General features: G+C 38.5%; 1 protein-coding gene across 1 annotated transcript in view; it reads left to right on the top strand.

Annotated features, from left to right (window-relative positions):
• Positions 1-14,436: 14,436 nt before the first annotated feature.
• The window catches only part of Il1rapl2 (interleukin 1 receptor accessory protein like 2), a 1,069,701-nt gene continuing 1,060,096 nt past the window's right edge, over positions 14,437-24,041 (top strand). Inside the window, exon 1 of the mRNA XM_021725228.3 lies at positions 14,437-15,510. The gene's annotated coding sequence lies outside the window, so the exon portion shown is untranslated. The remainder of the gene's footprint in view (positions 15,511-24,041) is intronic.

Genomic DNA, 24,041 nt, shown 5'->3' with positions numbered 1-24,041 from the left:
TCCCTGCATCCTAGCTCCATGCTTGACCTTATAAAGGAGGGAGGTTTGTGGCAAAGGCTTTTAACTCTCTATCTTCTCTTGCCCAGCCATGGGCAAGGACAAGTCCTTTAGAGGTCCTAATCACAAAGATTATGCATCCTCCCCCCCCCCATAAAAAGCCAAACCTGCCTTAAAATAAGTGAGAGAAATTTCAAGTTCACTAATTTTGTCCAATATTACTAAATTATTTCCCCTTTATCAGATACTAACATCTTTCAGACTGTGTTCCTTTTAGTAAGAGATCAGACAGGGGATAGCTGATCTGTTGTTGCATTGTGTGTCTTTGGGTAACTTAGCACTGTGAGAGATATGATTATGACTCCTTACCCACACAACTGCCCTGCTTGCCATAGAGCTGGACATTACTGGGTTCTTCTTAAGGAGTGAAGCAGGGGTCTCTGTTCATATTCAAATGTTGCTACCTTTCAGCTGCCCATTACCATTGAAGCACCTTCACAGTTTATAAGAGTAAAGATCCAAGAGGAGGACCAAAGAGAAGTCAAATTTGAAGGGTTGGAAGAATAGGAAAATGTTTGTCCTGGTGGGCAAAAGAGGGCCCAGATGAGGCGACTAAATGGGGGACCCTTGGGCAATGTATGGATTGGGTAGGTTTCTGGGGTTTGGTTACCAAAAGAAAATAAAAGCAGAATCAAACTGATCATTTTGGTGAGGATTTCCCTCCACCTCTGATAGTGATACAGTGAGAGTGCCTCTGTGGCACAGCAACTGACACTACAGAAAGGGGCTAAATAGGGCCTTTGTCTCATCTATATTTATGCACTAGCCTTAGAGAAGACCAGAGAAACAAAATCATGACCTTGAAGAGACTGAATCTACAGCTTCCATGGGACCACTGATTTCTGGAACTCACCCTTGGCCATTCTTCACACCTAACTAGGTATAAAGTGACAGTTCTGTGCTCACCTAGGCCCTTGGAGGATAGGAATAAGTGCACAACAGAACTGGAGCAAATAGGGAGGGAGAGACACATCCTTAGATTCTTAGTGTGATGTTATCACATTGAGTTAAAAAAGAAAAAGGCATAAAATCATTAAAACCTCAAAAAACAAATTCTAAAATATCGGATGTCTAAATTCTCTTTATAATGAAACTTTTTTGAGAACTCATTTATTATTCTGTCATTGTATAAATGCTCAGTTTCGCTGGAAGTATGTTCTCATCTGATCTATATTCTACAACATTGACATTTCTCTTTTCATTCAGTCTTAAGCCTATTCAGAGTAAAGACTGCCAACTGTGTCATATTAGCAGTGGCTGTGAAATGGACTATTTTCCACTAGTGACTAAGATGAGACCAGAATATGGAAAATAAAACTAGTTTTAAAATTCAATTTGCAGTAGATATTTATGAATAATTTATGTGTCCTTACTTTATAACATAATAATTAAGGTACTATTGATTTATTATAAAAAGTTAAAGTATGTTTAATGATATCACTTTATCTGTGCATTTAAAATTAAAATATAAATCAAAGGTATCATTAAATATAATTCACCTTACTGTATATTTCAAAGTCCCTGGGTTATTTTATTCCAATGTTCCTAATCTCTTAATTCAGCTAAAAAAAGAGATGACTCTAAGAAGTGACATGATAAATAATTTAAAGCATAACATTTTGTGCCATAATTCTGACAAGAGGAGTGAAAGATGATGTAAAGTGGCAAAGGTTTTAAATTGCTGAAAAGGTATTAGAATTCTTGTATGAAGTTTTGGCATATGAAAGGGAAAGTTATGCTTATTGACACCTAATTGAACAATTTAGAAAGATTCAAAGTTGATAATGATTTTTTTTTGGATTTGGAATGAATTCATAGGATCACTATCCTGTCTGGAGCTTGTGATAATGACAAGAAAAGGAGAAGCAAATTTGAGTCCTGAACATTACATAAGGAGATTGACTCAGAGGACCTCCAAATGGATGTCTGCAGTGACTCGTGATGGAATGGCGATACTAGGAAGAAGAGAAAGAAATATCAAGATCCCAACCCATACTTTCTTCTATGAGAGACTACATCTTGTGTTAACCCAGCATTTTCTCTAAATGTGTCCGATTATTATTTTTAGCTTATTAAGGATACTATAATAGTAACTCGCTGGTATTTATCTCCAAGGCATTCTAAATGCTTTGCAAGCAATTTTATTATTATTATTATTCTGTACCATATCCTTGTCAGGTGACAATATTCATCACCTCCTCCTCCCAAGACAATTTAGAGAAGGAAAAACCAAGATACAAAACAAGGAACAGATGAATAGCAGATCTAAGATTTGGAAAACAACAACAGAAAAATTTCTCAGATTTTCTGATTTCTACCCTAATATGCTCTGCACAAAGCTTTGCCTCTTTGCTTCAATGTGTGTGATCTAAAAGAACCAGCATACCATGAATGTCCAACAAAATTAAATTTTATTTTTTGAAAGTTAATTAGTGATGTTTTTGACAATTGTGAGTTTTCATTGGCACCTTCACAGGAAGTAAATAACAGTTACACAGGTCCCCAAGATGTCTTATATTCTAAAAAGTGAAGATTCATATTTGGGGTGGGTATAGAGCTGGGTGTTGGGAGGTATTCTTATTGAAGGCTTTAAATGACTCCTGATGTTTTTGCGTTAATCTGCCTAAAGTAGGCACTTTTAAATAGTAGGGAATTTAAATTTTGTATAAGCAGATTATAAGGCCATCTGTCCATGACATGAAGTGATAAATCTACCCTTGTTGTTTGTTCTGTTTCTGTAATAATACTTTCTAATAAAACATTCTTACTGTGTTAAAATATCAGCTATCATGTACGGCTAAGGAAAACAATGTTCTGGCTAATCCAGAATTCTGGCTACAAAAAAGTTAGCATGCATATGACTATTTTCAAATGCTAATAAAGACATTAGTATCATATACTTGACAGTAAATTGATGTCAATAATACTCGGCATCCTCTGGATGACATACAATCACATGATGTTGCCAGGGCATCTTAACAAAGAGCAGTTTTCCTTGTGCCACTGATGAGCTGGAGTCACAGCTGACAGTTTTAAAAGCTAGAGCTCTGCATAAGAATGTTGATCTAGAGTAATCAATTGATCAGCAATTATTGATTGTTGATCAGCAATAAGTAATTGCCTTATGGAGCTCATTCTCTTTAAGATTGGCTCCAACTTCTCAGTGTTTTTAAATTACTCATGTCAAAATCAGAGATCTTGAGGTACAACATTGCTATTTGAATTCCAAGTCCAATTTAAAGCATCATTATAGAAATAGCATTGGCTCCTGATATAGTAAAACCATTTCCTTAAGTGTCGGGTGCTTTTTAAAGCTCTGGATTCTTTTTGTTCTATGATTAGGATTTTCTTTTATTTTAATGCAAAGGATTTTCTTCTTTTAGTGATAAAATCTCAAACTCCAATCAATTGATTTAGAAGGCTGTTTGTAACCGACTTCACCCTTTCTGGCAAATGTGCTGATGCTTAGAGATATCTGACTTCCTTTGACAAGGGGTTTCTTGGTGATTATAAAAATAAATAAATATTGACTTCCTTTCTTTGTGGGTGACAGAGGTTTTTCAGTCTGAGGCTTATTTTTCTCTCACTTTCTTCAGAAACCCAAGCTGATGGAAGAGTTGCTTGGCTCTAAGGAATCATCCAAAGGTAAAGGGATTTAGCTGAGACTTAAGAAGAAATTTTATGACAATGGAGTAAAACATATGAACTAATTTTGTTAAATAAAGCTGTGGAATATTAGGCAGGAATCTCCTACCCACCATGAAGTCAAGGATTGAGATGGGAAAGGGAAAAGTCAGAAAAAATGGTTACTGGCATGTACCCACCTTCTTATTCTTGCTCCTGCTGCTTGCCCACTTCAGGCTTAGGTAAAAAAATGAGGAGGATGAGGAGAAAGTAGCAGATGACATATATAATACCTCATTATGACTCTGGATTGTGAAGGCTAATACTGATGAAGCCATCTTTCCTATTGACTTAAATGTGTGTTACTTATCCTGACATTTGAAGTTCTTCACAATATTTGGCCCCAACCCATTTTTTCTTTGCCTTTTAGTATTTTATCCTTTCTAGAGATTCCAGGGCACAAACCATGTTGTATGGTTCCCTTTAAAAAAAACATATCACAACTTTCTGCCATTGCACACTTGCTCATACTTAGACTCTGACCCTCTCAATGATTGTTTCCTCTTGCATCAAGCATGCTCATACTGGTCTCTTTGCTGTTTGCTCTTGGGTATGCTCCTGTCTTGAAGCCTTTGAACTTCCTGTTAATTCTGCATAGAACACTCAGTTTCACATATAGGATGGGTTTCTTTCCTCACCCTCTTTTTGTCTTCTTGTATATCCTATATATATTATATTTCTTTTCTGTTTTCTACCACCACCAGAATTTAATTTCCATTCAGGCAGAGATTTTTATCTGTTTTTTTATTGCTATATATCCAGTACCTATAAACAGTGTCTAGCACATTGTGAGCCCAAAGAATATTTACTGAAAAATGAGTGAATTGACAGTATACCCTCTACATGAAATTCTCCTTCATTATACACCTGTATTTTAAGTCATCTTCAGGTTTCACCTCCTCCATGAAGTCTTCTCTGATTTCTCCCAACATTTTTTTCTCCCTTGTGACTCCCCACAATAATTTCTACAGTTTAAAGTGAACTTACTGAATTCTTTCATGAGTTGTGGAGACCTTTCAGTTTTCTTCTTTTGATAATATTTGCTGATGAGCAGCATGAAGTCTCCACAGACCTATTCCTTGGTGAAAAAGGATAACTAATAAAAACAAAGTAAAGCTGGACACTTGTTGTCTTAAGAACATATAGGCAAATAAATACTCATTCAAGGCTGGATACAGCAGCACACTCCTGTGATCTTGGCAACTGGGGAAGCTGAGGCAGGAGGATTTCAAGTTCATAAACAGCCTCAGCAATTTAGCAAAGACCCAAGCAACTAAGCTAGACCCTTGCTCAAACGTAAAAAATAAAATAAAAAAGGGCTGGGGGATGTGGTTAAGCACATACGTGCCACTGGGTTCAATCCCTGCTGGCACCAAAAATTATAATAAACATATCCAAGAAAACCTAAAAATCAGTAAAAGCAGAGTACAGGACACTTGATTTGTGATCTACTAACTTCCTCAACCCTCCCTCCTTCCTAGCCCTATTTCATGGAAGCTCTTTTCCTAATAGTCATGGTCCTGAAAATGGGGGGGAGGTGTCTCTCTTCATCTTCCAGGAAGCTGATATTTTACTGAGAGGGACAGTTTGCCTGCTTTTATTAGCTGATCCAACCTAGAGATGCTCAATTCCTGGTCAGTTTAACTAAGAGACTGAGGGTTCCCTTCCTCCAGTGAGCCTCCATTCTAGGGGTGGAGACTGCACAAGCCATAGCACAATTAAAATTCTAAGACTGTAATCACCCTCACCCTAGCTTATAGAACACATTTCAGGAAAGAAACACTGGAAAGTAAGAGGCTAACAACACTGCCTGGAGTAGTGGCTTAGACATTTTGTCCAACAGGCGACAGAACATAAGAACAGAAATCTCTGAAGATTTCTAAAAGGAGCTAACTTTATTGGAACAGAGCATGGGTAAGATCATACATAAGAAACTCTTGGAAACAATGGATATTTTGGATATAAACATGTAAGAGGATAGAAGTTAAAACATAGGGTATCTTGTTTCCTAGAAGGAAGCAAGGAAATATTCACCTAAGAGGAGTGTGCTTGGGGTAAGAACAAACCTCAATGGCAACAAAACCATTCCTGCCCAAATTTAACTAGAATGGACTTTAGGTCAATTTATGTAAGAGCATTATTGAAAATGATAGACAAATCAGGCCTAAGTAGTGGAGCTTGATACTTGGTTGTAATCCAAGGCACACAGCCTAACAAAGACAGAAATAGTGAAAGAGATCTCTGCTAAAACCACAGTAATCCCACTATGACTGTGTGTATGCCCATAGTGGTATCCTTTGAGGAAAATGATACCAAAATTGCATGTTATGGGAAATATAGCCTTCATTAAAATAGCCTAGCCAAGTTGTTAAAGAAGCAAGCAAAAATAAAAACCAAGCATCAAGGAGTGAAATTGGTATCCAGAGTTGCTACAGTCTATTAACTCAAATGTATAGCTTTCAAAAAAAATTGCAGTATATGCAAAAAAAGAAAAAAAAGGAACGTATTATCCATATGCAGGAATAATAATGAAAATAATAGGAAGAAGAGATCACTACCACCCTAGGCAGCAGAGGCTGCCTATGAAAGGGCTAAGATGTCAAAGGTAACAAAGACTTCAAGGAAGCTAATATAAATATGCTTAGATTAATAAACTATGATTTAAAAAGTAAAGAAAGCTATGAATGAAAATGTGGAGTCAAATAGAAAATACCAGCAAAAATACAGAAATCATTTAATTTTTTTTTTTTAGTTTTCAATGGACCTTTATTTTATTTATTTACATGTGGTACTAAGAATTGAACTCAGTGCCTCACACGTGCTAGGCAAGTGCTCTCCCACTGAGCCCCAGACCCTAGAAATTATTTTAAGACAGAAGAAACAAGTGGAAATTTTGGAGTTGAAAAGTATAGTAACCAAAATGAAAAATTTATTGGAAAAGTTCAATAGTAGTCTTGAGCAGGCAGAACAAAAAAAAAAATCAATGAACTTGAAGATAGATTGATAGATGTAATACTGTCCAAAGAACAGAGAAAAATGGAAAAAAATAACCTTGGAGAAATGTGGGATGATATTAAGCACACTAAATTAGGAATACTAGGAGGGCAAGACAGAGAGGAAAAAGCAGAAAAAAATATTCCAGGAAATGATGTCTGAAAAGCTCCCTCATTTGAAGAAAAGTGTTAATCTACATATCTAAGAAACTCAAATTACCTTCAAATAGGATAAACAATGCAACCCACATGCAGATACATAATAAAAATTTTAAACACCAAAGAAGAAAAACCTTAAAAGTGGCAAAAGAAATAAGTCATCACATAAACATCAATAAGTTAAGTAACTTATTGATTCCTCATTAGACACATAGAGGTCAGAAGAGAGCAGGATGATATATTCAAAGTGTGGAAAGGAAAAATATGACAACAAATATCAACCAATAATCTCATATGCAGCAAAACTAGCTTTAAAAATGAATGCAAAAGGACTGGGGTTGTGGATCAGTTTTAGAGTGCATGCCTAGCACTTGTGAGGCAATGGGTTTGATCCTCGGCACCATATAAAAATAAATAAATAAAACAAAGGTATTGTGTCAGTCTACAACAAAAAAAAAATATTTTCAAAAATAATGCAAAATACAACATTCCAAGATTAATCAATAACAAGAGAATTTGGGCTGGGGTTTGGCTCAGCAGAAGAGTGCTTGCCTAGCTTGTGCGAGGTCCTGGGTTCTATCCTCAACACCATATACAAACAAGTAAATAAAATAAAAATATTATGTCCAACTACAACTAAAAAATAAATATTTAAAAAAATAGAATTTTTGCATGGAAATTAAGAAATACTAATTGAGGTTGTTAGCACGAAAGCAAGTGAAAACGTGAATACACATGGAAAAAACATAATTATATAATTATAAGATAATGTAAAGATATATTTATTTTCTTTTGTCTTTCCTGATTTAAACAGCAAAAGTACTGTAAAATTTTATATTAAAATATGGTTTTGCCCAATGATATAGAAATAGAATATTTTTGACAAAAAGCAGAAATGGATGGGAGCAATATTATATCAGAGTAAGGAAATGGTACCAGATAGTAACTCAAATGTACCAGAACAAACTAAAAAAATACATATTTGCTTTCATTTCTTTTCAACTTCCATAAAGATATAAAATGACTAATAGTAATAATTATAACAATATATTGCCGGGCTTATAATATATATGTAATAGGTGCATAATAATAGTACAAAAATGAACATGGGACAGAGCTATATTGGACTAACAATTCTATATATCATTGGGATTAAGAAAAATATATCTAGATCATAAGATGTATTTCATAATGCCTAGAGCAACCACTATGAAAGTAAATGAAAATATAATGAAAAATATTATAAAAGGAATTTACATATTAAACAGAAAATATTTACTTAATTCAAAAGAAAGCAGTAAGGGGGAGTACACAACAAAAAGCAAAATGGTAGACATATATTCAGCTTTCTTTCTATGTGCATATGTACACTTGGGCTCATGTTTTTTGCCTCTCTCATTTTTGCTTCTAGGGAAAAAGGAGGAGGATGAAAGTAGAAAAAAAAATAGAGTCCTAAATTGAAAAACTAAACTTTTTTTTTTTTTTTTGTGATGCTGGAGATTGAACTCAGGGCCTTGTGCATCTGAGGCAAGCACTCTACCAACTGAGTAAAATAGCCCAAGCCCCTGAAAAACTAAACTTCCATATGCCCATTTTTTTTTCTTTTTTGGGAGGGTGGGGGAGAGTACCAGAGATTGAACTCAGGGGTGCTCAACCACTGAGCTACACCCTCAGCCCTGTTTTGCATTTTATTTAGGCAGGGTCTCTCTGAGTTGCTTAGCACCTTGTGATTGCTGAGGCTGGCTTTGAACTCATAATCCTCCTGTCTCAGTCTCCTGAGCTGTTGGGATTATAGGCCTATAGCACTGTGCCTGGGTATATGCCCATTTTCAATGGGGAGGTATACATTTTAGCCTGTATATTCCAGTGACCAGGGAGTATGCTGCAGCAGAAAAACAAGTTAGAAAAGATCATGAGCAAATTATTTAATCTTTGTAAACTCTAATTTCCCCAACTACCAAAAAAGACATAATTTATCCAGCAATATTATTGTGAGGATTGAATCTCAGGTTTCAAAACTTGGGTGATTATTGGAATCCACAAATATTTGATGAAACTTCAATTTGCCTCCCAACCTGGATAGTCAACTCTTAGTCCCTCTTACAAAAACAACCAATGTGACCAGTTTCTTGTATACTCATTTTGCACCCAGGGATCATATTTAAACATAAGTTTAAGTTTTATTTTAAAATTAGTTTTGAAGTGTTAATGCATATACATGATTTGAAATCAAATAAAAAACAAAAAGAAGATAAAATATGAAAAGTATTCAGTGAGATTTCTCCTTCCTCCCTTTGCCCAGTACCTCCTTCTCTCCACAAGCCATAATATAATTAATTTCACATGTTTTATTCTAAGCAAATACAACTATACAGTATTCTCCTCCTCCTCAACCTTTAAAACACAAATTTACTAGAATAACAGCCTATAAATGACAGAGTTGTATTTGAACTCATACCACTTAACATGAAAAGCCTTTGGTGTAAACAAGTGCATTTTACTCTCTGATTAATGAAAAATATAACAAGTTTAAAAATTCTTATGTGAAATGAATCTTTTCTGAATTTACTAGAAGCAAAATGTATTTATTTTTCTTTTTGTGCTACTTTCTGCAAACCCATCCTTTGCAATTTGAAAGGGACCTCTTGTTACCTGTGAACTGTTCTTCAAAGCCAAAAATCAATTGCAGCTCTCTTCAATTCTTAAATCACACACACAAACACACAAATAACAGCTTCATATGCATTTTGTTATTCAACTTGTGATTTATTTTTAACAGCATCTTTCAGATACATCCAAATCAGTGTAACATATTTTCCTTTCCATTTTTAAAGCTTCATAGTATTCCATCATGCATTTGTTCCATAGTTTAATCAATATCTTAGTGATAATTAGATTTTTTCAAAGCAAGTACTTGTCACCATAAATGAAAAAAATAGATGCACATAGTGAATATTTATAAGTGTAAAGTAAATTATATTATTTAGATATTGCTACATCATTCTTCTTGGAACAGGAGCTACCCAGGACTACCAGAGGATGGTAAAAGCACAAGAGGTCAATCTGCTAACATCAAGGCTGATAATATTCCTTTGGTCAAGCCAAGTCTCATGGCCAACCCATGGAGTGGGAGGTATTCAAGGTCATAAAGTAAAGGATATAAATATACAAGTCTATAATAGGTATGAAGAGTTAGGGAAAATAATCCAGTGTACCACAATATATATAAATTTGTTTCTCAATCCGCATTGCCAGTCACCCCCACCCAACAAAACCCCACCATTGCCAGATCCTGAGTTTACCTGGAAATATCTTTGAAATCATGACTATATGTTTATCTGGAATTTGAATAGACCTTGTCACTTTGCTCTACATCTTGCTTCCACTATTTTCACTCTTGCTAAATATGAATGAGAGAAGCTATTCTTCACATGATTGCCAACACTGTGTACTATCAAACATTTATTCTTTGCCTTAATAGCTTAGGTTGCAGTTATTTCTCAATTAATATGAGCCTATTTTTGATGTGTAGCATTTATTCATGCCTTTGCCTATTTTCTACTGGGTTGGTTTTTGTCGATTGATTTGTAAGAGTCCTTTATATATTCATAAAATACAAGTTTTCCTCATAGTGTGTGTGTGTGTGCGCGTGTGCGTGTGTATGCACGCGCGCGCGCACACACACACACACACACACGTGTGGTGCTGGGTGTTGAACCAGGGCCTTGTGCATGTGAGGCAAGCATGCTACCAACTGAGCTATATACCCAGCCCCATGTAGTTTTATTTTTTACTTGCTTATGGTTTTTTCCTTTGCAGAAATGTTTAGTTTGCATATAGCAAACTTTATCCTTTTCTTTGTGGTTTATGGGTTTTAAGTTTTGCTTATAAGTTCACCACTTAAGGAGATGAATACTTGAGCTTCTGATTTAGCAGATCTGGAAAAATTATTCCAATTGTTAACAGTTTAAAGACTTTTGACCTTACTAAACTTTTATCAGCTTTTCTCACTATGAGTTAATGAGCATATATTGAGTGCCCAAGATTTGGTTAACCCTATAAAGTCCTGTTCTTAATTTTATTAGGACTCTACCATAGTTGGACATGTGAATTGTTCTATTTGTTCATCAGTAATGATTGAGTTGTATTAACCTATGCCTCTCTCTTATTTCTCGTACGTAACTAAGGACATCTGTGCAAAATGGCCATCTGTAGAAAGGGCACTAACCATAATTTGATGGTAGTCCTTGTTGACATAATTGCAGCCATCTTCCTTTCTTCCACCTCCACTTTATGAATACTGTTCTTATTCCCAAGATATGGAAAGTAGCCCGAGATAAAACCTACCGGCCTGGAGACATGCTGGTCTCTCCCTATTCTCTCATTGAGAGATGGGAGACAACCTACTGGCGCCTGAGATGGGCACATACTGGTTTCCCTGTTCTCTCTTTGAGAAGATTAAGGGACATACCGGTTTCCCTGTTCCCCCTCTAGAGATAGGAAAACTGAATATCTCTGTTCCCAAGAACAAACTTGCCTTCCAGAAGATCAAGGGATGCTTACTATGTCAGTCAAGACTAAACACACCCTAGTGCCCCACCATGATTCTAGCCTATAAAAGGAAACATTCAAGGGGGAGTTGCTGCTGCTCTCCTTGCTTGCTGCTGCTGTCCCTCTCTCTGTGCAGAGCAGCCTTGTCAGGCTCCTGACAATAAACCCACTTCTTAGCCCAGGTGAGTGTGTGATTAGTCCTGCACCACTTTTTTTTTCATTCCTTGGTTATGGAATGGATTGGGCCTAATTATCCTCAACAGATATACCATGGCCTTGTTCTTGGTCTTTATCCTTGGACAAAATTTTATTATTAGCTCTTTGTTTTAAATTCACTGCCCCTTTTTCCTTTCTGGGTTAGCAAGAATTAAAAGGTATTCTTGAAAATGCTTTTCAAATGTTGATGTGTATACAAAATTACCTGGAGATCTTTTTAAAGTGCAGATCATCATTCATTAGGCTTGGGTGTCAGGCCTGAGATTCTGCATTTCTGACAAGCTCACAAGTACCCCAAATGCTGCTGGTCCATCAATAACACTTTGAGGAAGAAAGTACTAAACTATCAAGGTTTATCAATTTTTTTTTTCTAAGTGGTCAATGGTTCCTTCTCCATTTTGGAGATTATATTCCTTTTTGCGATTGCTTGTTTCCATATAGTTAATTCTGTTGAGATCTCATATTTCACCATAAACCAGACAAGTAGGATTAGACAAACAAACATCTATCTTAGGAATCAAGAGCCCTTTTCCATCCAGAGAAAATCTACTAATATGCTTGCTATTTTTCTTTAAATTCCCAATTTTGAAAAATCTTCTTAAAGTCTGATGAAGGATGAATTTATCTAGGAAAATAAGGTTAGTCAGACTAGATAGGCATTAATCATATTGGAACATAAACTATTGACAGCAGAGAGATTACTGAAAGGATGGTAGATACACAGGAGGGTCAATTTTGGTGGGGTGGGAGGATAGAACATAACATATAATGAATTGGGTGTTAGATTCCAGTTGGGCCAAATTGAATACAGAAAGATGATGGAAGGAGGAATCCATGGAACAGGACCAGTTTTTTTTTTTTAATTGTAGTTGTAGATGGACAGAATACCTTTATTTATTTTAAAAAAATATTTATTAGTTGTCAGTGGACCTTTATTTTATTTATTAATATGCAATGCTGAGAATCAAACCCAGTGCCTCACTCATGCTAGGCAAGCGCTCTGCCACGGAGCTCCAGCCCTAGCCCCAAGACCAGGTTTTTAAGTTTTTTTCCTGTTTTCTTTTAAATGCATGTATTGTCCACTTGACAATTTGCATAGGCAATATTACTGTGTAATATCCTGATTTAGCTCCCCTCACCCTGACTGCTGGCTCCTGAACACCCTAATGTGAGGGGTCTTGTGGATTGGCCAAATGGTCTCACTTATGATAGCCCAGCTGCTCAGCTAAGGCCCAGGATCTAAGGGCTAGCACTATGCTAAAAGCCAGACTGTATGCACCAATGACCTGACCAGAAATATGAGGCTTGAGGTGATTGTGTTCCTCCATTGAGGATTTCACCCCACGTTATTGGTAGCCAGCTAGTTGGAAGCACACCTCACAGCCTTAAGCACCAGTAACAGTAATATAGGCCCCCTAGGTTGGAAGGAAGTGGTGATGAAGGTTGCATGGGGCAAGCACCCAGGCAGAGGGAAGTTTGCATGTTCTATATAGCCAGGAGAAAGGGAGAATTGGTTGGCTATCTCCCATCAGAAGAATGTGCTTTTATCTGAAAATGAGCTGTTATGAAACAGAAACTGTGGGACATTTTCTGTTTCAAAAATACAGCCCACTTTCCCCTGCGCATGAAAACAACTAAACGGGGGAGGGCAACTTGGTATTGCTGCTTGCTGCCTGTCTATAGGACTTTTACTTTCACATCTGACTTCTCTAGATTTCCGGATTTAACCCCAATTGCATGGAAATTGGGTTTTTGCCAGAGTTGATTGGAAGCCTGGTCCATAAGGGGAAAAGAATCAATAAATTGGCAAGAGAGGTGCAAGAGGAAGAGTAACTCTAATTATGCACAGGCTCCAGTATTAAAAGTTGAGTGTATCTGTGAACGGAGGTCTAGCGTTCAAAGAAGCCAGGACTGGACAGGCGCGGGTCTGTCCTGCTTGCCACGTACCAAGCACCAAGCGCTGACTTCCTCCTGGTCCCTGTCTCCTTCTCTCTCGCTTGCTGGCTCGCTTTCTGTGGATAATGCAGAGCGATGGAGCAGCCTGGGGAGAACAGCTGGAGAAAGCTTAGATAAAGACAAATTAATAGAAGCCTAGTGTAGCAGCAAATGCTGGCACACAGGGCTCAGCTGACCCGTTAAATGAGCAATCCTATTAAGTGTGTTAATCAGCGCGGCGCCCGAGAGCCCAGGGAAATGCTCCAGGAGATACCTGGGGCGGAAACAGGACTCTTCATTGTTGCGATCTAGATTCTGCAGATTCCGGAGTCTTTGTCTCTCTCCCGGCCCAGTACCGCTTAAAGAGAGTTTGGGGCTGTGTGACATCCGAAAGCAGGTGGTCAGGAACATGGCTGGAGAGACTCAAGCACTGGGAAGAGTGATCTTGGCCTTGAATCTACCTGTGAGCCCACTTCCAGCTCCTTACCTGTCTACCCTTATGACTGGTGGGACCCCAGAACCCTGAGACTCATGGATCTTTTACGTGGGGAGGAGTTCTTTCCAACACTGGTAACCTCACTTCATAAATAAAAAAATAGGTGGCCAACACCTTTAAAACAGTAAGTTCTGGGCTGTGGGAAACTAAGCAGGGAAATACCTAACTAAACTGGGTACCTGCTCGGTGACTGGAACTGAGGACCAGGAAAGCCAAAAAACTTTGCTTTGGTGACTTTCCACACCTGCACTCATTTGAATGCTTGCACCAACCATGCATGCCGGTCTACACTGGTACGGACGCTAGACGGCGCTGCCGGGACACGCTTCCCTTCTCCCATGAAAGGTAAGAGAAGCATGTTTTTAAACCAGGGGATGGGGGATCCGGGGTTGGCAGCTTTTCCCACTCTCCTCACTCTGCCTCCCCTCCTAGCGCTCCCCAATCCAAAGGGGTGTGGAAGTGGAGGAGGAGGAGGAGGAGCAGTAGCGGCAGCAACAGAAGCAGCCCTTTTCCATGACGCGCCAGAGCGGTTCTAATTCCCACCTCCTCCGGGTTGCAACCAGTCAGCCAGGAGGCATCAAACTGTTAGCGACGAAGACGCAGAGCTTGGTGACTTTCACTACCCTCCCACCCACTACTCCAGGCATATTTCGGAGGCGGCAGCAGAGGTGGCAGGATGTGAGACCAGCCTGGAGTTCACTTCCCTGGGCGCCGCTCCCTCTTCAGAGCCAGGGCGTGTGGGCTTTTGCGCACTGGCTGAAGGGTTCCCCTGAAAAACTGGAGCAGCATAGGAGCGAGAGGGACCGGCAGAGTTCACACCTGCCGCCTGCGTTACAGTCAGGGTGAGTTGGTGGGTTTGCTCCCTTCTGGAGCGTGCCTGCTTCCCGAGGGGCACAAAGGCCACAGGCTGAGGCGCTCGCGTCCTGGCGTGCACCGCCTGGCCTAGGCAAGGTGCGGCTGAAAGAAGGCTGCTCCCCAGCAAAGTCGCTCTGAAGGAGGAGGCTGGGAGGCAGGCGTCTTAAGAGTCTAGTCACTTAGCCAGGAGGCTGCACCTGTCATCCTAACTAAAGGGCTGAATGATTTAGGAACCCTCCTTAACCTCTCCCTCTCCAGCTCCTCAAAAAGTCCACAAAGCTCCGCTGAACTCTTGAAGTCATCCCGGAGCAGAGAGAAGTTTCCTGGCGTCCTGTTTTGCTAGGACTGGGAGTGAAGAAAACGGACGGGGCTGTTCTGTCCGCTACTTGGGGAGACGTAGTCTTCCTCACACCTCTTCCAGCAGCTCTTGTCTTTGGGCAGCCTCTCTGACTGCCCGGGAAGTCTGAGCCCGCCTATTCAGAAGCCAGCTCGCCATCTCCTTCTGGAAATGGAACTACCCGCTTGAGACCTGCTGTACATTGCTGGTTGATTTGCAAGACTCAGGTAACCCTGGCTCACAGAACCAGAGAGTTGGCTCCCAAGGTGGGGCGGGGGGAGTGCGCTTTAAGCTCTCAGGTGGCAGCAGGGAACAGACAGGCCGCGGCCAAGGGAGGCTCTAGTCCTCCTGCACTGGAAACTTGCCATTTTTCTTTCTTTATCTTCAGTCCTCTCAGAAAGTTTAGAGACCAGAGCTTCCAAGACCAGTGACTCTTCACCTAGTAGGAACAGCTGTTCAGGTAATTGCCGGTGTGTTCCATTTCCGAGGCGGTATCTTTGTGGTCTCTGTGGCTGGCGCACTGGCTTTGTAGCCTCTGAGGGAATTTCCTACTGGGCGCTTCTGATTTCCCCACATTTCTGCCAGGGGACAGGAGAGCAACCCTCTTGGGGATGGGGTTTAAAGGCAGTTCCTGGGTAGAGCAGCAAGGGGTTCCCCAGCATGCGCTCCCGCTCCTGGGGATTCCCACCAAGCACAAGACTGGTAAGTGCTGCAACCTGAAGCCATCTCTGTCTTTCTGTCCAGAGATCCCAAAGGGATGGCCCCGCGGACCCTTGAAACAACCCTCTTCTTATCTCAAAAAAATCCTGCCACCCTTTGAGCGGGTTTGCTAGGTTGAGTGAATCTTTCCTCACCATCGCTCAGGGGTGAGGACCGACCCAGGATGAGTTAGTTGTGCGTCAGAATTCTTGTGAAGGAAGCCCGGAAAGGTATCATAGGGACAGTCACCCGCGAGTGACTGTCCTTGCTTGGGCTCTGGGAATGGAGCAACCAGGAGATCTGTCACTATTCACATTTAAGAAAAAGGCTTTGGCAATGACATCCGGAAAAAAAGTGTATGCTATAACAATTCTTTGTTCTAGGGTTTTACCTAGTTACTGTAGACACCCCCGCCCCATCTCTGCGACCCCGGTTCTTAGGGAGAAACATTAGTAAATATGTATTTAAGGATTCTCATACCCCAGCAAAAGTTGCTGCTAGATTGAAGTACTGGAAAAGTACTTCTCTGCTGAAAGCTACTTTGGAGCCAATCATGGGTTTTTTTTTTTTTTCTTTGTTGTTTGGAATTAATGGGGAAGCTGCACCTGTCCATCATCCATATATTAAATCTCAGTTTGTGTAGACTTCCAGGAAGAAATGCTTTTTTCCGGCCTCGGGAACCAGGTTGTAGATTATTAAACGGGCAGTGCAGCCGGACAAACTCAAAGGAAATGAGGGAGATAGGAAATGACATTTTCTTCAGGGCTTGCAAGTTAGTTGGGCACATCATACAGCTCAGGAAGACTTCCTCAGTTACTTCCTTTCCCTAGGAAGGAAGGAGTTAAGTGTCCAGAACAGGTGTTGGGGATTGGGGACCATTTAACTACTGACATTAAAATCCTCCAACCCATCGCAGTAGTACCGGCGGCTGTTCCCGCTGTTCCGTAGGATTTGAGGGCAGTAGTGTCCACACAATGCTGCGCCACTGGGCTCTTCGCCTACAGGCTCTCGGATACTTCTGCTTCCGCCTTGGGGCTCAGAACACTTTCTTAGTGATCCCTGCTTCCCCACATAAGAATTGGGCAATTTACACAAGGACCTAGGGAAAGTGGAATACTCGGGAATCTCTGAGCCTAGGCATCAATGGAAACTCCTACCTTCGCCCTTTCCATCCTTTTCTACTTCTCTCCTCCGCTGAGTAACCTCTGCTATAGGGCCACTACTGTCGCACGGCGCAGCGGCTGGACCCAATGCAGGATGCAGTGGCTTCAGCTCTGTGCCATTTGCTCAGTTTCGTTCTAACTCTCCCATTTGCCGGCGGCTCCCGGCTAAACAGGCCGGCAATTACCCGCGGTGGAATCAGATGATTTAAATAGAAAGCATTTAAACGTGGGTAAAAGGCTGCAGCATCAAAGGCTTCTGCCTCACCAACTCAGAAGGAGGGGCAAGTGGCAACCGGAGCTGCCTTGGTGACAGCCAGCCAAGGTTCCTTCTGCCCTTAGGCTCAGACCAAGCTGTCAGAGCAGTAGGGTTGAAATTTAAACCGAGCTTTGTAGTGTAGTTGTACTTTCTGATTTCTGTGTTGTCTTAACTCAGGTTGAACAACGGGCTGTTTTCAGTTTCTGCAGAGCTCATACCATTTAGAACCATTTTGTTCAGAGGCAAAAAGTGCTGATCAGGTGTTGGGGGGTTATTAAGGTGCCCCTGAACCTGGCTTTTACAGGTAAAATCAAGTCTGAGTCTTGTTTTACCCATTACTTTGCTGAGACAATTTCTTAAATGAATAGAACCTTCTAGTTTGCCAATAATCAGCAATAGATTTCATTCACACATATGCTTCTTACTAGGGGGGACTGATGGTGTGACTACATGGGAATAGCCCAATTTACCCACCTGGAACATTGTCTTCATAGATGCAAACTCACTGATGTTTTACTCTATGAAAACATACTTAAAGAACCTGACCATATAAAAAAGATGAAATTTAAAGTAACAATTCCAGTTTCATTTAAATCAATCAACTTCACATTATTAAAATATGTTGGCTTGTGTAATTCAGTGAAGTGGTTCAGTCAATGAAAAATATTTACTATTTGGAAAGGGAGAATTGGGAAAGTGAAATGAGTCACAGTATGGTTGAAGTGATCTTATACTTTGGTAAAAACAAAATTGTGTGTTCACATCTGTTCTTAAAGGAAGTCATCACTGTGTTCAGGGTGATAGCCTGAGTAGCTTCTGTGATAGATTATACTTTAGAGGGGGAAATACATTTTCTCCCTTATATTTGGATATTTGTGTAACTGTGATAGTAATGATCACAACAGGGACCATTAGCAGAAGAATGCACACACTGCCTTCTTCATTTGAGAAATAGCCATAAGCTGTTTGGTGAAAACGCACTATAATCAAATGGAAAAAAAAATCCCAATTTTGAGCTCTTCAGAAATGAGACATAAAATAAAACTCGCCACATAACTTCAAAGTATGGGCTAATAGGCCTTTTCAGGGTAGATATCTAACTGTAGTAAGCCGCTTACACCCTTTGATCCTTGAGCCTAGGTTAGGAAGCCATGACCAGAGCCAACTTGATTGAGAAAGATAAATGTTGAATGTACAATATGTGCTTTATTTTTTCTGAGATAGGAATTGAAAGTAAGACTATTATTGTGTTGAGACTGAGCTGTCAGTGCCAAGGAATTTGCCAAATTAAAGTATACCTGTCAAAGGTAAGGCTTGATGCAATGTTGTGCTGCATGATTCCTCTGGCCAGTTACCAATACTGGGTTGGACTAGTTTGCTTTGAACTGGCTCAGATCAGAGATACTCCAGGGAGTTCATTGTAAGCCAGTTTCTTCTGGGCTTCCTCTTCCACATACATGGCTCCAGATCTTTGGTTAAATGGTTTAAAAATGGTATTCCCTATGCTAAGGTGCCTGACTTTGGCCTTCTTGCTTGACTTTTTTTCCCCTTGAAGCTCACATCTTCATATTGCTTTATCTTGGCTTCTCTCCTGAGCTCCAAGATGCTTTTTACCTGATTTGCTTTACTCCTCTATCTGGGTGTCCTATTCACATGTACGATATAGTCATCCCTTGGTATCTGCATGGGATTTGTTCCAAAGTCCCTCAGATATCAAAGTCTGTTGATGCTCAAGTTCCTTTTATAGAACTGTGTAGTATTTGTATATAACAGACACACATCTTCCCATATTCTGTAAAATGATCTCTAGTTGTCATACTTAATGCAATGTAAAGGCTACATAAGTAGTTATTATATTGTATTATTTAGGGAATAATGGCAAAAGTCTGTACATGTTTAATACATATATAATTTTTTTCTGAATATTTTCAATCTTTGGTTGAGTCTGCAGATGTAGAACATATTGATATGGAGGGTCACCTAAATTCAAGCACTAATTTGACATTTTCTCAAGCAAACTTTTATTTTTGTCTTCTTCTTTTAATGATCCTCTCTGTTCTTACAACTTCTGATCTCATTAATCTGTGATTCCTCCTACTTGCCTCAACCATTTTTGCCTCATGAATACTGTTTTTTTTTAAATAAAATGGCCTATATTCTGTCCATGAATTTCTTTTTTTTTCATTCTTACGTCAGCATTCAAAGTCAGGTTCTCTGGATTCTTGGCCTGGTCTCTATAAAACCTTCCTGTTATCTGTTTGATATGCCAATATATCTTGCATGTTTTGACTAATCTTCCAAAAATCCTAATTTGGTTCTTAAAAATATTGGATACCTAAATGTTGGATACCTAGGTCGTGCAGATTCCTACTGTATTTGAATAATTTATAACTATTAAAATTGCCTAATACATTAAATATGTTGCCTAAGAACTCTGGACCATTGCAGATATGTACTAGCATGAGCAAGGATTTGGTGGGTGCCCAAATATCAGATGTGGGAGATCAGACTACATGACATTTCTTACTACTAACCCAGAAAATCTATATCATTCTTTTAACATATAGGAAACCAAATAGTATGTTGTTTCCCATCAGTTTGCCCTCAGAGATTCCACATTTTAAAATTATTATGACTATGTTTTAGAGTCTTCTCTTATAGTCAATTATTATACTCAGATAGGTATTTCTGTTCTGATTTACTTGGGTGTGTATCCATATACATTACTTAAGTATGAAAATTTTAAATTATTTTTATACATTGAAATACCTTTATTTTGTTCATTTATTTATATGCAGTGCTGAGAATTGAACCCAGTCACTCACACATTCTAAGCAAGCACCCTACCACTGAGCCATAACCCCAGCTCTGGTTATGAAATTTTCAACAATGTGTTAAGCTTGCTTTACACTTTGTTAAATGCATATCCCTTTTCCTTATCTTGCTTAATGTTTACAATAATATTGTGAGATGGGTAATATTGCCAAGTTGTAAAACTTTATTTTATAGAGACCACAGTCTATTATTCCTCTGGGGTCTTGAGCTCAGATGTCACTGTCTAAAGTAACTTTTTTTAAACGAGAGATAATTTTTTAATATTTATTTTTCAATTTTCAGTGGATACAACATCATTATTTTATTTTATTTTTATGTGGTGCTGAGGATCAAACCCAGCACCCTGCGCATGCCAAGTGAGCTCGCTACTGCTTGAGCCACATCCCCAGCCCCCGTGTCTAAAGTAACTTTATTCTCCCCTTGCTAGCTATAAAGGTAAGTTCAGATTCTTTGGCCAGAAATCTAAGGTCCTTTCACATTTAGCCTCAGTCTATTTAGTAAGCCTTGCTTTCCTGCTCATATGACCTAGCTAGAACAGGTCACTTATTAACATCACACATGACCCTTGTTATCTGTCCTTCGTGCCTTATACCATTTATTCTGGAATATCTTCCTCTTTTTCTTCCTATTTCTACTTCGATACCTATTGAAAATGAACCATATTCAGGAAGCAGATTGTCACCTCTTCCGTGTAGCCCTCCCTCTCATGCCCCATAGCTAAAAAAATTGCTCCTTTCTTGGAATTCTTCTTGCCACTTTGTTGATTCCTTTTTTTTTTTTTTTTACTGTTTACCTTGTTCTGCAACCATTACTGTTATTTGTATATCACTTTATCTCCTCTACTAAATTTTAAGCTTCTTGAAGGCTGTCTTATCTCTTTTATTTTGTAGAGTGACAAGCATACAGTGGGCACACATTAAATAAGTAATTGAGTTGTATTTGCAATCTCAGATTTAACCTTAATGTTTTAATGAAGTTCTCTTTACCTAAATGATAGTTTCAGATTAAATAGGAAATTGCCAATTCTTTTACCTGCCAGCAATCCTATGAAATAGTAAAATAAGGCAGTGATTTAAAAAAAAATAGCAATGTTTTAGAAGGGCTTTATCCAAACATGGGGCTATATAAATATAATTGTTTACAATTAAATAAAATTAAAAATTGAGTTCCTCAGTCACACTAGCCACATTTTAAGTGTTTAATAGGTTTATGTGGCTAATGATTGCCATTTTGGAAATTGAAGCTATAGAGCAGTCCCATCACTAAAGAAAGTTCTATTGGACAGCATTAGTATTCAACAATATTTCCTAACATTTATTTCTACCAGGAACATCTTTTGTGGTTTCATATAGTCATTCAAAACTCCCAGTACCGGGCTGGGGTTCTGGCTCAATGGTAGAGCACTTGCTTAACAAGTGTGAGGCACTGGGTTTGATCCTCAGCACCACATAAAAAAATAAGTAAACAAAATAAAGATATTGTGTTCATCTACAACTAAAATCAATCAATCAATAAATTCCCAGTACCATAGAACTACCTTCCTTCTCAGAACACAAATAAGTTAGTATCATTATAGGAAACACATTTTCTCTACTTGGAGCAGGGGTTAGATATTTACACCACTTCAAACACCAAAATAAATTGCAGATGAAATTATTAAGAAGAAAAATTGTAACTTGTCCCACTTCATCAAATTTTCACTGAATTACAATGATTAAAATCTTGTGTTATGTGTGCAAACGGATTAATACAGCAGAAAAGTGTCCAAAGAAATAAACTCAAGTATACTATGGATTTTAAGAAACGATAAAGAGGCATCTCAAATTCATTGTTTGAAGGGGGAAGATGGATTTTTCAATAAAAGTGTCTAGGACAACAGGGCTAGTCATTGAGGGAAATTTAAATAAGGCTACATGTAGACTCATTGTTAAAACCAAAGTTAAATGCTGAGGTGATGGTTCAGTGGTAGAGTGCTTTCCTAGCATGTGTGAGGCACTGGGTTTGATTCTCAGCACCACATATAAATAAAAAAAATAAAGATCCAGTGACAACTAAAATATATTTTAAAAAAAAACAAAGTTAATTTCAGCCAAATCAATATTTAAAATGTAGAAAGCATTGAAATGGCTGGGGATGTGACTCAGTAGTAGAGTGCTTTGTTGGCATGCCTGAGGCCCCGAGTTTGATCCCTAGCACCACACATACATACATACATACATGGACACACATATGCACACAAGCATTGAAAAAATAAAACTAACAATACTCAAATGTTACATAATTTTAAAGCATTTTAAATTTTATAATATTTTAATCTTGAGATGGAAAAGAATTTTGTAATATTTTTATGAAAACTGAAGTCTTAAAGGAAAAGATATATACATTTAACCTTCCAAAATGTCTGTGTGGCAAAAAAATATATGCCATAATCAAGGTTATAAAATAATCAACTATCCAGGTATGGTGGTGCACACCTGTAATCCCAGCAGCTAGGGAGGCTGAGGCAGAATGATCTTGAGTTCAAAGCCAGCCTTAACAACTTAGTGAGGCCCTGAGCAACTTAGCAAGACCCTGTCTCAAAATAAAAAAATAAAAAAGGGCTAGGGATATGGCTCAATGATTATGTGCCCCTGAGTCTAATCCCCGGTACCAAAAACAAAAAGAAAAATACTATCACCTAGGAAATATGTCTGTGATTTATAACAATGAGTTGATACTCTTTTTATAACAATGGGATTGATTCCAGGGGTGCTTAACCACTGAGCCACATCCCCAGCCATTTTTATAATTTATTTAGAGACAGGGCCTCACTAAGTGGCTTAAGGCCTCCCTGTGGTATGGCTGGCTTCGAACTTGTGATCCTCCTGTCTCAGCCTCCTGAGTTGCTAGGACTACAGGCGTGCATCACCATGCCTGGCTTAGATACTCTTTGGTATAAAAAGAGTATCTACACCTCAATTAAAAACTGAACATCCTAATATAAAAATGGGGAAAATTCATGAATAGAATATTCACAAAAGAATGAATACCAAACTCACTTTGCAAATAAAAACTAATAATTTTCACGTATCAGACTTAAAAGGTTTAAAAGATCAACAAAAACACAGTGTTGGAAAGGTCATGGGGATATGAATAATTTAATGCTCCATTGAACCTGATCCATTTTAAGAGGTTAGGTTGACAATATGTATAAAAATGTGAAATACCTTCTGTGATCTCACAGTTTTACTCAGAATTTATCCTAAGATAAATGCAAGTGCTAAAAGATGTAGAGATAGGGACATTTATTAATATTTTGCTTATAGTGGCAAATCTTTGAAAACAACCTAAATGGCTATTATAGAGGATTGACTAGATCAATTGGGATATACCAGTTTAGTCAACTACTTAGTACACATTAAAGATACTATAGAATTGCATTTATTGATATGGAAATATATCTATAAATATAATTTAACGGATAAGGTAGATTACAAAGCAATTTGATTTCTGTACTTCTCTATGTATTTATGTCCCCCCCAAACCTACAAAATATATAGAAAAAAATTCACCAAAATGTTAATTATAGGTGAAGTGATTTGGGATTTTTTTAAAAAGTTTTGTTTGTGCTTTTAATTATTGTTTGTATTTACAGTGACAAAAATAAAAGCACATGATATAATGCATGTAAAATGCTTATTTCAATATGAAATATTCATGCATGATGGTAGTTATTATTATGCTTATATAATTTACAGGATAGTCAAAATTAAATGCACACTTCAGAAGAATTCAAGGGTTGGATTGAACTCACGGGATCATGCAT

Source organism: Ictidomys tridecemlineatus, chromosome X (assembly GCF_052094955.1).
Source record: "Ictidomys tridecemlineatus isolate mIctTri1 chromosome X, mIctTri1.hap1, whole genome shotgun sequence".
NCBI lineage: Eukaryota > Metazoa > Chordata > Mammalia > Rodentia > Sciuridae > Ictidomys > Ictidomys tridecemlineatus.
This window is presented reverse-complemented; position numbering and strand designations above follow the sequence as displayed.